Genomic DNA, 15210 nt, shown 5'->3' on the forward strand with positions numbered 1-15210 from the left:
GAAGGAGAGTGAGATGCCCAATTTCATACAGGACACCCTCCAAAATTTGGCCACAACTGCACACCTCTGTCAGACACAACATTCAGGGGTACCCCATGCAATCGGACCACATGCTGCACAAACAACCTTGACAATGTTTCTGCTGAGGGTAATGCTGCCAAGGGAATGAAATGGGCCTGTTTAGAAAACCTATCCACCACCACCCAGATCACGGTATTGCCCCTGGAAGGTGGATGGCCGGTAATAAAATCCATGGAAACATGGAAAGATGAGTCCATGGCCTATCTGGAACCGGTAAAGTTATGAGTTCCCCAGCCGACCGGTTATGCGAGCTTTTGGAACGGGCACACACACCACAAGCAGAAACAAATTTCTTGACATCGGACCTTAGTGAAGGCCACCAAAAACCTCTGGCTACTGCCTCTCTAGTGGCCGTGATACCTGGATGAGCACTCAACCTAGACTCATGAAACTCCTGCAGAAGTCTAGGCCGCAATAAATCTGGAACAAACAATTTATCCCCTGGCCTGGTTGCCAGAGCTAGGGCCTGAGCCCTTAGCATTTCTTGTTCCAACTCAGATGAGACCCCTGCCACTACCACCCCTGGGGGAAGAATGGAGGATGGCTGCTCGGGGGGAGACACCGGGTGAAAACTTCTGGACAGGGCATCCGCTTTAACATTTTTGGACCCCGGTCGAAAAGTAATGGAGAATTGAAATCGTGAAAAAAAAAGTGACCAGCGGGCTTGTCTCGGAGTAAGCCTCTTAGCAGATTCAAGGTATGCCAAATTTTTGTGATCCATGACAACCGTGATAGGGTGAGCCGCCCCTTCCAAAAAGTGCCTCCATTCCTCAAACGCCAGCTTGTCCGCTAGAAGTTCTCTATTGCCTTCGTCATAGTTTCTCTCGGCTGAAGAGAACTTCTTGGAGAAGAAGGCACAGGGCTTGAGATTGGTAAGGGTAGCCAGATCCTGGGACAGCACAGCCCCCACCCCCACTTCAGAAGCATCCACCTCCACAATGAATGGTTTGGACGGGTACCAACACTGGGGCGGACATGAAACATTTCTTAATAGCTGAGAAGGACTCCTTAGCGAGTACAGACCAATTTTTTACATCAGCGCCCTTCTGGGTAAGATCCGTGAGTGGTTTAACCACTTGTGAGAAACCTTTAATGAATCTCCGATATAGTTTGCAAATCCTAAGAAGCGCTGGAGCCCCTTGAAATCTCGAGGCTGAACCCAGTCAGCGATCGCCAGCACTTTCTTAGGATCCATACGAAACCCCTCACAGGACACAATCAACCCCAAAAAAGACAGTTCCTGTACAAAAAATGAACATTTTTCCAATTTAGCGAACAATTGGTTCTCCCTGAGTCTCTGGAGAACTGTCTGTAGATGTTGCAAGTGAGGTTGGCTGTCGGGGAATACACCAAAATGTCATCCAAATAAATAATTAAAAAACGGCCTATCAGGTCAGAAAACACAACATTGATGAAATTCTGGAAAATAGCGGGGGCATTAGTTAACCCAAACGGCATTACCAGGTTTTCAAAGAGTCCTTCTGATGTGAACAGCGCAGTTTTCCACTCGTCCCCTTCCCGAACCATTATCAGATTGTAGGCCCCCTAGAGATCTAACTTGGAGAACCATTGGGCCCCAGCTAACTGGTTACATAAGTCTGGGATGAGGGGAAGCGGGTAAGTGTTCCTAACCGTTATCTTGTTCAGTTCCTGAAAGTCGAGGCACGGCCGCAAACCACCATCTTTCTTCTTCACAAAGAAGAATCCTGCTGCCACAGGTGACACAGAAGGCCTGATATGCCCTTTGCGGGGACTCTCAGCTATGTACTCCTTCATGGCTTGGTGCTCAGGCCCGGACAAATTGAACAATCGAGCATTAGGTAACTTGGCTCCGGGTACTAAATCAATGGCACAATCATAAGGTCTATGTGGTGGCAGCGCCTCAGCCTCACTTTCGGAAAAAACGTCTTCGAATTCCTTCGGGTACTCCAGAATACCTTCCAGACCGACAGATGACACAGGTACGGATTTAACAGCGTTAACAAGATGTCCCAGGTTACCACATTTATCTTTACATCCCCATTGAGTGATCTCCCCTGTCACCCAATCAATGGTAGGATTATGGCGTTGAAGCCAAGGCATCCCAGTACCAGTCCTGCAGGTGAGTTATCTAGCCCAAGACAACTTAGTTTTTCCACATGAGTGGAACCCACTTTTAGAGAAAAAAGTTCAGACCTGCAACAGATACCGTCCTGGGTAAGAGGGGACGAGTCAATTGCCACAAGTTTAACAGGATCCTGAAGCCTGACTGTCCCTATCTTATTAAGAGTCATCATTTTGGTATCAATCAGGTTCAAGGCAGAACCACAGTCAACAAAAGCAGTAGTTTGAACCGGACCATTACCAAGTTCCAGTTCCACCTGCAGAACCATTTTTGCACGTGAGTAGAGTTGAGCGATACCGTCCGATACTTCAAAGTATCGGATCGGAATGGATCGGCCGATCTTTAAAAAAAGTATCGGTATCGCTGATTCCGATACCGGAAGTCCCATTCAAGTCTATGGGACTTCCGGTATCGGAATAAGAAAAACCCTGTTTTTGCCTTGTACAGCCTCTCTGGGGTCTGTACGGGCCTTTCGGGGGGCTGTGCCGGCCTGCCAGGGGGTCTGTGCAGGCTCCGGTGGTCTGTGCCGGTCTGCCGGGGGGCTGTGCCGGCCTGCCGGTGGTCTGTGCAGGCTCCGGTGGGCTGTGCCGGCCTGCCGGGGGGCTGTGCCGGCCTGCCGGGGGGCTGTGCAGGCTCCGGGGGGCTGTGCCGGCCTGCCGGGGGGCTGTGCCGGCCTGCCGGTGGTCTGTGCAGGCTCCGGGGGGCTGTGCCGGCCTGCCGGGGGGCTGTGCCGGCCTGCCGGTGGTCTGTGCAGGCTTCGGGGGTCTGTGCAGGCATCGTCCGATGGGACTACCAGTCCCATCGGGCGATGCCTGCTACCATGACAGTGATTGACACATTAGCCAATGATGGGACAGTAGTAGTCCCATCATCCGGCTAATGTGTTGAATGTAAAAAAAAAAAAATTACATGCTACATACATGCTACATACATACAACATGCATACTACATACATGCTACATTCATACTACATACTACATACATGCTACATTCATACTACATAAATACTACATGCAACATACATACTACATATATACTACATACATACTACATATATACTACATGCATGCTACATACATACTGCATGCTACATACATACTACATGCTACATACATACCACATATATACTACATACATACTACATGCATGCTACATACATACCACATACATACTACATACATACTACATACATACTACATGCATGCTACATGCATGCTACATGCTACATACATAACACATATATACTACATGCATGCTACATACATACTACATGCTACATACATACCACATGCATGCTACATACATACTACATGCATGCTACATACATACTACATGCTACATACTACATATATACTACATGCATGCTACATACATACTACATGCTACATACATACTACATATACACTACATGCATGCTACATACATACTACATGCTACATACATACTACATATATACTACATGCATGCTACATACATACTACATGCTACATACATACTACATATATACTACATGCATGATACATACTACATACATACTACATGCATGCTACATACATACTACATGCTACATACATACCACATACATACTACATATATACTACATGCATGCTACATACATACTGCATGCTACATACATACCACATACATACTACATACATACTACATGCATGCTACATACATACTACATACATACTACATGCTACATACATACCACATATATACTACATACATACAATACATTCATACAATACATACATAGACATACAGTACATATAACATAGAGTAACATACTTACCAATACTTGTCACATTGTTCCCCGAAGCCATTGTCTTTTCCGGAATAAATATTAACATAACAAACCACAAAAATACTCACCCATGATCCGAAGCAGTCCACGAGTGTGTCCCACGACGATCTTGGGTAGAGAACTGCAGCATCAGCTGATGCTGCCGTTCTCTACGGGCTGCAGGAATCCAATGACGGAAGGTAGTTATCCTTCCGCACTGTATTCCTCCGCCACTTAAAGAAAAAAAAAAAAGTCCCTAGTCTCACTTTATGCCATTGCTGTGTGGGAATTCCCACGCAGCAATGGCATAAAGTGAGACTAGGGACTTTTTTTTTTTAAAGTGGCGGAGGAATACAGTGCGGAAGGATACCTACCTTCCGTCATTGGATTCCTGCAGCCCGTAGAGAACGGCAGCATCATCTGATGCTGCAGTTCTCTACCCAAGATCGTCGTGGGACACACTCGTTGACTGCTTCGGATCGTGGGTGAGTATTTTTGTGGTTTGTTATGTTAATATTTATTCCGGAAAAGACAATGGCTTCGGGGAACAATGTGACAAGTATTGGTAAGTATGTTACTCTATGTTATATGTACTGTATGTCTATGTATGTATTGTATGAATGTATTGTATGTATGTAGTATATATGTGGTATGTATGTAGCATGTAGTATGTATGTAGCATGCATGTAGCATGCAGTATGTATGTAGCATGCATGTAGTATATATGTAGTATGTATGTAGCATGCATGTAGTATATATGTAGTATGTATGTAGCATGTAGCATGTATGTAGTATGTATGTGGTATGTATGTAGCATGTAGTATGTATGTAGCATGCATGTAGTATATATGTAGTATGTATGTAGCATGTAGTATGTATGTAGTATGTATGTAGTATGTATGTGGTATGTATGTAGCATGTAGTATGTATGTAGCATGCATGTAGCATGCATGTAGTATGTATGTAGCATGCATGTAGTATGTATGTAGTATGTATGTAGTATGTATGTAGCATGCATGTAGTATGTATGTAGTATGTATGTAGTATGTATGTAGTATATATGTAGTATGTAGCATGTAGCATGTATGTAGTATGTATGTGGTATGTATGTAGCATGTAGTATGTATGTAGCATGCATGTAGTATATATGTAGTATGTATGTAGCATGTAGTATGTATGTAGTATGTATGTAGTATGTATGTGGTATGTATGTAGCATGTAGTATGTATGTAGCATGCATGCAGCATGCATGTAGTATGTATGTAGTATGTATGTAGCATGCAGTATGTATGTAGCATGTATGTAGTATGTATGTAGTATGTATGTAGTATATATGTAGTATGTATGTAGCATGTAGTATGTATGTAGCATGCATGTAGTATGTATGTAGTATGTATGTAGTATTTTTTTTTTTTTTTTAACATTTAACACATTAGCCGGATGATGGGACTACTACTGTCCCATCATTGGCTAATGTGTCAATCACTGTCATGGTAGCAGGCATCGCCAGATGGGACTTGTAGTCCCATCGGACGATGCTTGCACAGACCCCCGGACATCAGCACAGCCCCCCGGCAGGCCGGCACAGCCCCCCGGCAGGCCGGTACAGACCCCCACAGGGCGCACAGACCACCGGCAGGCCGGCACAGCCCCCCGGCAGGCCGGTACAGACCCCCACAGGGTGCACAGACCACCGGCAGGCCAGCACAGCCCCCCGGCAGGCCGGTACAGACCCCGGGCAGTCCACACAGCCCCCCGGCAGGCCGGCAGAGACCCCCGGAAGGCCCGAAATGACGGCGCATCATGATGCGCACACACCGCGCATCATGATGACGTCAGGCTGTCAATCAACTTTGAACTTCCGATTCCGATGCCGAATTCCGATATTGAAAAAATATCGGAAGTCGGTATCGGAATTCCGATACAGCAAGTATCGGCCGATACCCGATACTTGCGGTATCGGAATGCTCAACACTACACGTGAGGAAAATTGTACCTGAAGGTCTGGGTAGTCTCCTCGACTACTACCCAGACCTAGTTGTTTCCTGCCATCTTGAAGGATGACGGAGAGGAGGGGCAGTCCTTCTTCTAGTGTCCAGATTCCCCACAATAGAAGCACAACTGCTTCTCCCGGCGGCGTCTTCTTTCCTTTTCCTCACCAGTGACAGCGCTCACCTCCATAGCCACAGGAAGACTCCAGGTCTCATCTCCACTGAAAAATAATGGTGTTTCCAGTTGCATAACGGAGGGGGAGTGTGCTAAGGGGGCACAGTATAGAGACTGGGCAGTATGGGGGGACACAGTGGGAGGGTACAGTGTGAAGATGGTGCCCTGTATAGAAAGAAGAGGACTTTGTGGAGAGCATGTACCATAAGTGGGGTAGTATGCGGGTCATATTTTGTGCAGGGATCACAGTGATAGGCAATAATTCATTCAGGGGCACAATGTAGGGAAGATATTTTTATTCAGAAGCACTATAATCTCACTGCTATTTTTAAGGACACCGTGTCAGGAAGTGCTGCAGAATACCAGAGAAGATGGAGGTGTACAGAGAAGAGCTGTTGGTGTGAAAAGTTATCATAGCATCTCGACAAGATGGAGAAGAGAAGAAAGAGAATGATTCTAATCAGAGAAGATGTCACCTATAAGGTACCTGGATATAAATGATTATTTGTCATAATGCCTGCCTCTCATCCATACTGATTCCTTTATGGTCTACAGTCTAATGACGACTGATAACATGAAGTGCCAACATCTCCTTACCATTGTTAGGACATACTGGGAGTAGTAGGTGCATGCGAAACAAATATTTATAGGGCTGAACTGACATTACAATTGATGTACAGGTGATGTAGTCATGTACTTATGTCTGTCTGTATCCTTATCTGCATATATGTCAGTGTATTTGGAATTGTATATATTTTTCTAAAATGTATATATGTAGTACTGTATTATGGTGTGTGTTAGGCCTGTTTCACACCTCCGTTTTTTGACGTCAGTCCAAATCCGCCAGGTTGTTAAAAAACGGATCCATCAGCGTTGTGACACAAACGGATGCCTCAGGATCCGTTTTTGGATGGATCCGCTTTAGCAAGGTAGTGAACGAAATTTAAAGGAAAACGAGTCTGGGGAAAAAAGGAGAGAGAGAGAACGCTACTCAAGGGTTAAAATCCCTGCTCCAGCAAATCTGCCGGGCATGCGCAATATAAATTAGCGGACCGTCGCTCGGAAAAAAACGTTGCAGAGTCCGTCTCATCCCCCCGGGAGACGCTAAAAGTTTGACGGATCGGTCAAAAAACGTGTGTGACGTACGACCGTCATTCAAGATCCGCCGCTAATGTAAGTCTATGGGGGAAAAACAGATCAGCCCCTTTTCTGACGGATCCATTTTTTTCGAAAATTGGCGGATTTTGACAGACGTCAAAAAACGGAAGTGTGAAACAGACCTTAGGGATTACCATTTGTCTTTCCAAGTTTAGGAACAAACAAGTGAAATTAACCCCTTTGTGAACCTTGACATAACTGTTACCATAGCGATTGGCTTGTATGGAACGGGTTCAGGAGCTGAGGTGTCCGATGTCATACATCTGCCTGTGACAGCAGTGACCGGAGCTTGCCTTGACTGCTGCTGTTTTAGGTGTTTTGATGCCCTTGTCAATCATTGGCAGAGGCATTTAGATAGTATGACAGCCGATGTATGCTGGACTGGTCACTGATAGTGTTGAGTAGTATTGAGCATTCCGATACCGCAAATATTGGGTATCGGCCGATATTCGCGGTATCTGAATTCCGATACCGAGTTCCGATACTTTTTGCTAATTGAATACCGAAATCGGAAGTTCCCATAATGCTATGAGCCAGTTTGATTTGATTCAGCCAATGAGAAATCCTAAGAAGTGTGGGCACATCCTGTTAGGCATGTAGGCATGTTTTCTAATGGCATGGCTGTGATTGGCTGCTGAAATGATGTCATGATGCCCTATAAAAGCCGCCGCCGCCATTTTGGGTTCACTCTGCTGTGAATTCAGTTAGGGACAGGACGCTGCTCTTGTGACTCTGAGGGACAGTTAGAAATATCGATTTGCTAAATTGTGCTTTACCCAGGCTAGTTTAGCTACCCCTGTGAGAAGCTTTCTTTTGCCTTGCAGCGCTGTTCACAGCTATCTGCAAGGTCTGTGTGAGTGCAGCTCACACTGTAGTGTGTCCTGCAGCCACCTCTGGTTGTAGGCCGCTCAGCGTGCGTCACTGCCTCATACATATTTTTTTTTGTTTTATTGCTGCTCATTTTTCATTAATTCTCCTATTAGTGTGCATCCATCCATATCCATCTACATTGGTTGCAAACGCTACACTATATAGGAGTAGACAGCGGAGCCTTTCTGCAGCCTTTCAGTGCTAGTGCACAGTTCTCTGCACTGTTCACGGCTGTCTGTGAGGTCTCTGTGTGTGAGTGCAGCTCACGCTGTAGTGTGTTGTGCAGCCACCTCTGGTTGTAGTCCGCTCAGCGTGCGTCACTGCCTCATACATTGTTCTTTTTTGCTGTAGTGCTGCTTATTTTTCCTGAATTTTTCCTATTAGTGTGCTTCCATCTGTATCCAGCTAGATTGGTTGCAAACACTATATAGGAGTAGATAGAGGAACCTTTTTTCTGACTTGTGCCCTGCAGCCCCAGCCAGATTAGTATTAGCCTATTTTTTGGAGCCTCATCTATTGCATTGTAGGTTACCTTCCTGCATTGTAATAGCTCCAAAAAGTTTGTGATACTATCGCTTTGACATCTTTGGTCACATCCTTTTTGTTTTTTTGAAAAAAAAAACACGTAAATAAAGTTCACCAAACATTCCACTTGACAGTTGTGTAGGCCACATTAGCTCATATTAAAGTGTAGTCCACACACTTTATAAAATTAGTGTTTCTTATACCTGTTAGCAGCTGTTCAGGAATAAGCACACTAAGCCCCCTTTGTACTTTTCTGCCTATCTTTATCAGTCTACCAAGATAAAGAAGGCAGGGAGTAAGGCACGTGGTCGTGGGCGTGGAGTTTCAGCAGGGAGAGGACGTGGGGATTGTGTGCCTGCTGCGGGCACCAGTGACTCAGCATCCCCCAGTTTTACCAGGGAACAGTCCCTTATGCACAGCTTTGTAGGACCTCGCCGTACTCCACTGCTGCGGGACGAACAAATTGAAGCCGTTGTCGGATGGATGGCAGCTAACGCATCGACTTCAATTACTTCCACATCCTCTCAGGGCCAGAGCACTGAAGAGCAACCATCTGTCTCTTCACCACCTGCCAAATTGCCCACGCAGTCAGAGAGCCCTGGACAGGAGCCATCTCTACTTCTGTTCTCTGAATCTCTTGGCTTGGAAACAGGGGGCCAGCCAAGCAGCATTCTAGAATGTGAAGAAGAGGGAGTATGCAGTAATGCGCAACTGCTTTGTCCCTCTGAATCTGAAGAGGCGGGTGGGCCAGTGCCTATGGTCAGCACACCTCGGTACGCATGAGATGATGAGACTCAGGTGCCACTTTCTGGTGCGTACTGTGCAGGCGAGACTACCCAGGAGAAGCAGGTGTTTGAAGAGGGGAGTGTAGACGATGAGGTCCTTGACCCATCATGGCGTGAGGAACAGGAAGGTGGTGGGAGCAGCTCTGAGGAAGAGATTCCCCGAACGGCCAAAACAGGAGGGAGAGGGAGGGGGCAGATTTGGTTGCCTGTAGCCTCCACTTCGGCACCCATTAGGAGCATTCCTCTTCCAAAACCCAAAACGGGCGCTCCCAGGACTTGCAGTGCGTGGTCCTTTTTTGACACAGTTGCAGATGACATTTGCTTTGTCAAATGCAAGCTGTGTAATCAGAAAGTCAAAAGCGGGAAAAGTGTCAGCAACCTCAATACCACAAATATCTGGAAACATGTGCGGACCAAGCGCGTGGCGGAGTTACAAAGACACACTGAAGACGTAGCCCAAACTACAGCACCACCTACCACCTCTTCAGCTCGTGTTGTAACCTCTTCCTCCAGCTCACACAGCTGGTTCGGCTTCCTCACAGGATCGCCATGGAAGAACCTCTGGCACTGTTGTCCCGAGACCCAGAGACATTCCACCCACAGCACCACGTTCCCTATCATCCTCACACTCCCAGGCCACTCTACAGCCATCGGTAGCACAGGCATGGGAGAAAAGGCGGCCATACTCGGCAAACCATCCCGGAGCACAGGCTCTGAATGCTGGCATTGCAAAACTACTGGCCCTTGAAATGCTGTCATTCAGGCTGGTGGAGACTGACACCTTCCGTAACTTCATGGCATTGGCAGTCCCACAATACACCGTGCCCAGCCGCTTTTATTTCAGCAGGCAAGCCGTCCCTGCCCTGCAAAAGCATGTGGAGGGAAAAATTAAGCATGCATTACTAAACGCCATCAGTAGCAAGGTCCACCTGACCACCGATGCGTGGACCAGTAACCATGCACAGGGACGATACCTTTCCCTCACTGCCCCTTGGGTCAATGTTGTGGAGCTGGGTACAGATCTTGAGAGTGGCGCTATATGTGTTCTGCCAACTCCAAGGATTGCAGGAATCCAGTCTGTACACATTGACTCCTCCTCATACTCCAGTTCCTCAGAATCAGCGCTGCAGGAGCTGTCACGGTCTACCTCCACATGGACCTGTGAACGCTTACCTGTTACGACCGATATGAGCACTGCCGTGGCCAAACGTCAGCAGGCCGTACTGAAATTAATTTCTTTGGGGAATCGAAGCCACACAGCGCAGGAGCTCTGGAATGCCATCAAGCAGGAGAGCGACATGTGGTTTGTGCCAGCGAATCTCCAGCCAGGCTTGGTAGTGTGTGACAATGGCCGAAATCTGGTGGCAGCTCTGGGCCTAGGCAACCTCACTCACATCCCATGTCTGGCACATGTGCTCAACTTGGTCGTGCAGAGCTTTCTGAGGGACTATCCGGATCTTGATGCACTGCTGCACAAGGTCCGCATAGAGTGCGCTTACTTGCGGCGTTCCAGCATGGCAAGATCGCACATTGCAGCTCTGCAGCGCCGATTCCGCCTTCTGGAACATCGCATCATATGTGACCTACCCACCAGGTGGAATTCAACATTACATATGTTGGAGCGGTTGTGTGAGCAGCAGGCAGCAGTAATGGAGTACCAGCTGCATCAGGCGCAAAAAGTCGCACTGCGCGCCGGTCACACTTCACCACCACTGAGTGGGCCTCTATGAAGGACATCTGCCACGTTTTGCGTGCCTTCGATGATTCCACGTGGATGGCGAGTGCAGATGATGCACTAGTCAGCATGACTATCCCCCTTATCTGCCTGCTTCAAAAAACACTGCAAGCACTAAGGGAGGAGGTTTTGGAAGAGGTGGAGGATGAGGAGTTACAAATGCCATCTGCTTCTGGACAGTCTGCGCAACGTGGTTCCTCACAAAGGCCTAGGCAGAGGACACTTTGTGAGGAGGATGAGGAGGAGTCAATGGAGGAGGAAGACATCACTCCAGAGGAGGGAGGTACACAATGCTCTAGTAGTCAGTATGTAGAGCGAGCAGGCAGACATGACGCCTCAAGCAGGGGACAGCATTTCTTGGCCAGTTGGAAGTCTGCAGCACATGGTTGATTTCATGCTGCAGTGCCTGAGAAACGACCGCCGCATCGCCCACATTCTCAACACGGCTGATTATTGGGTGTACACCCTCCTAGATCCTCGCTACCGGGACAACTTACAAAGCCTCATAACCGGGAGCATAAAATGCCGGAGTACCAAGACACACTGGTGCATTCCATCATGTTCTCCATTCCACCCGAGAGCAGTGCTGCTAGTGCTTTACAAAGCAGCTCTGTGCGTCGAGGCAGTGGAGGAAGCTCTGCACAAAGAGGGAGCAGAAGCAGCGCCTCAGCACAAGGCAAGACCAGTATGGCCAAAATGTAGCAAAGTTTTGTGTGCCCGCGACAAATGTCTACACCATCACAGACGGCTCCAGTCAGCAGGAGGTAACGTTTCCGTCAGATGGTGACAGACTACATGTCTTGCCCTCTCAATGTACTCCCAGACGGCTCTTCCCTTCAAGTTTTGGGTCTCTAAGCTGGATACCTGGCCAGAGCTTAGCCAGCATGCATTGGAGGTGCTGGCTTGCCCTGCTGCTAGTGTATTATCGGAACGCGTTTTTAGTGCCGCAGGTGGTGTACTAACAGACCTTCGCATGCGACTATCCTCCGATAACGTTGACCGGCTTACTTTTCTGAAAATGAGCAAGGCCTGGATCTCGCCTGAAATTGCCAGTCCTCTTCCAGATTAAATAATTGGTTGGCAACAGTATCCAGGTATCCTGTTGTGTTCATGTTTCTACCACCTGAACTGTAATCCCTGGGCTCCAACACGACTAGTTGCTGCTCAAAAGTGCCGTCTGCACAGAAAAAAACACTAGCTCCTGTGTGAGTGGGGTTCAGTAACACCAGCTGCTCCCCTGCTGTGTGTATGGCAATGTCTCCTGCTCCCTCCACATTCAAACTACATCAGATATTAAACTTGCTCCAATTAGGCCTCAGCCTACTCCATGATTGACCCTGGGCTCCAACACCGCTAGTTGTTGCTCAAAAGTGCCGTCTGCACAGAGAAAAACACTAGCTCCTGTGTTAGTGGGGTTCAGTAACGTCAGCTGCTCCCCTGCTGTGTGTACGGCAATGTCTCCTGCTCCCTCCACATTCAAACTACATCAGATATTAAACTTGCTCTAAATAGGCCTCAGCCTACACCATGATTGATCCTGGGCTCCAACACCGCCAGTTCTTGCTCAGAAGTGCCGTCTGCACAGAGAAAAACACTAGCTCCTGTGTTAGTGGGGTTCAGTAACGCCAGCTGTTCCCCTGCTGTGTGTACGGAAATATCTCCTGCTCCCCCCACATTCACCCTGCATCAGATATTAAACTTGCTTCAATTAGGCCTCAGCCTACTCCTTGATTGACCCTGGGCTCCAACGCCACTAGTTGTTGCTCAGAAGTGCCATCTGCACAGAGAAAAACACTAGCTCCTGTGTTAGTGGGGTTCAGTAACGCCAGCTGCTCCCCTGCTGTGTGTCCGGCAATATCTCCTGTTCCCTCCACATTCAAACTACATCAGATTTTAAACTTGCTCCAAGTAGGCCTCAGCCTACTCCATGATTGACCCTGGGCTCCAACACCACCAGTTGCTGCTCGGAAGTGCCGTCTGCACAGAGAAAAACACTAGCTCCTGTGTTAGTGGGGTTCAGTAACGCCAGCTGCTCCCCTGCTGTATGTCCGGCAATATCTCCTGCTCCCTCCACATTCAAACTACATCAGATATTAAACTTGCTCCAAGTAGGCCTCAGCCTACACCATGATTTATCCTGGGCTCTAACACCGCCAGTTGTTGCTCGGAAGTGCCGTCTGCACAGAGAAAACACTAGCTCCTGTGTAAGTGGGGTTCAGTAACGTCAGCTGCTTCCCTGCTGTGTGTACGGCAATATCTCCTGCTCCCTCCACATTCACCCTGCATCAGATATTAAACTTGCTCCAATTAGGCCTCAGCCTACTCCTTGATTGACCCTGGGCTCCAACACCTCCAGTTGTTGCTCAGAAGTGCCGTCTGCACAGAGAAAAACACTAGCTCCTGTGTTAGTGGGGTTCAGTAACGCCAGCTGTTCCCCTGCTGTGTGTCCGGCAAAATCTCCTGCTCCCTCCACATTCAAACTACAACAAATTTTAAACTTGCTGCTATTAGGCCTCAGCCTACTCCTTGATTGACCCTGGGCTTCAACACCGCCAGTTGTTGCTCAGAAGTGCCGTCTGCACAGTCAACATATGCTCCAGTGTTATTGGGGTTCAGTAATGTCAGCTAATCCCCAGCTGTGTGTACGGCAATGTCTTCTGCTCTGTCCACACTCACACAACCAAGGATTTTAAACTTGCTGCAATTAGGACTCTTCCCCACTCTGTTTGAACTGTAATCCCTGGGCTCCAACATCGCCAGTTGCTGCTCAGAAGTGTCTTTGGCCCAGGTAGTCCTTCCTGGCCAGCCTGGTTCCAGCACGGGAGCTGTTTCCGGGAGGTGTCAACGTCACTTTGTCACCAATACGTTGTCCTGTCGTGTTGCGGTTGGGTTAGCCGACTCTATGGTGCCTGCAGTTTAGGTGCTTCCTATGTGGGCTGTGGGTTCTGGCAATAAAGGCTGGTTCCGTTGTACCAATAGGACAAGCACCCCCTGTAGGACTGTGGGTTTCGGTAACTGCGGCTGGCTCGCGGCCTTGCAACTTTGTTTTTCATGGGTACCTTCTGCTGCCCCTCCGGGTTCCAGCACCGTCAGCTGGTCCTCAGTAGTTCCATTGCCTCTTGTTCCTTCTGCTGCCCCTCCGGGTTCCAGCGCCGTCAGCTGGGTTCTCGGCAGTGCCTTTGGCTTAGGTGCCTCCATCTTGGTATCCGAGTTCCAGCAGCGTCTGCTGGTCCTTGGTAGTGCTTTCTAGCACAGGTACCTCCTGCTTAGTCACCGGGTTCCAGTACCGTCAGCTGGTCCTCGGTAGTGCCATTGGCTCTTGTTCCTTCTGCTGCCCCTCCGGGTTCCAGCACCGTCAGCTGTTTCAGGGAAGTGTCAACGTCACTTTGGCACCAATACATTGTCCTGTTGTGTTGCGATCGAGTTAGCCGACTCTATGGTGCCTGCAGTTTAGGTGCTTCCTATTTGGGCTGCGGGTTCTAGCAATAAAGGCTGGTTCCGTAGTGCCAATAAGACAAGCACCCCCTGTAGGACTGTGGGTTTCGGTAACTGCGGCCTTGCAACTTTGTTTTTCATGGGTACCTTCTGCTGCCCCTCCGGGTTCCCGCACCATCAGCTGGTTCTCGGCAGTGCCTTTGGCTTAGGTGCCTCCATCTCGGTATCCAAGTTCCAGCAACGTCTGCTGGTCCTTGGTAGTGCTTTCTAGCACAGGTACCTCCTGCTTAGTGACCGGGTTCCAGTAACATCAGCTGGTTCTTGGTAGTGCCATTGGCTCATGTTCCTTCTGCTACCCATCTGGGCTCCAGCACCGTCAGCTGATCCTCGGTAGTTCCATTGCCTCTTTCTCCTTCTGCTGCCCCTCCGGGTTCCAGCACCATCAGCTGGCTCTCGGCAGTGCCTTTGGCTTAGGTGCCTCCTTCTCGGTATCTGAGTTCCAGCAAACGTCTGCTGGTCCTTGGTAGTGCTTTCTAGCACAGGTACCTCCTGCTTAGTAACCGGG

This window comes from Dendrobates tinctorius, unplaced genomic scaffold (assembly GCF_039654945.1).
Source record: "Dendrobates tinctorius isolate UK_male_01 unplaced genomic scaffold, ASM3965494v1 ptg000003l, whole genome shotgun sequence".
NCBI lineage: Eukaryota > Metazoa > Chordata > Amphibia > Anura > Dendrobatidae > Dendrobates > Dendrobates tinctorius.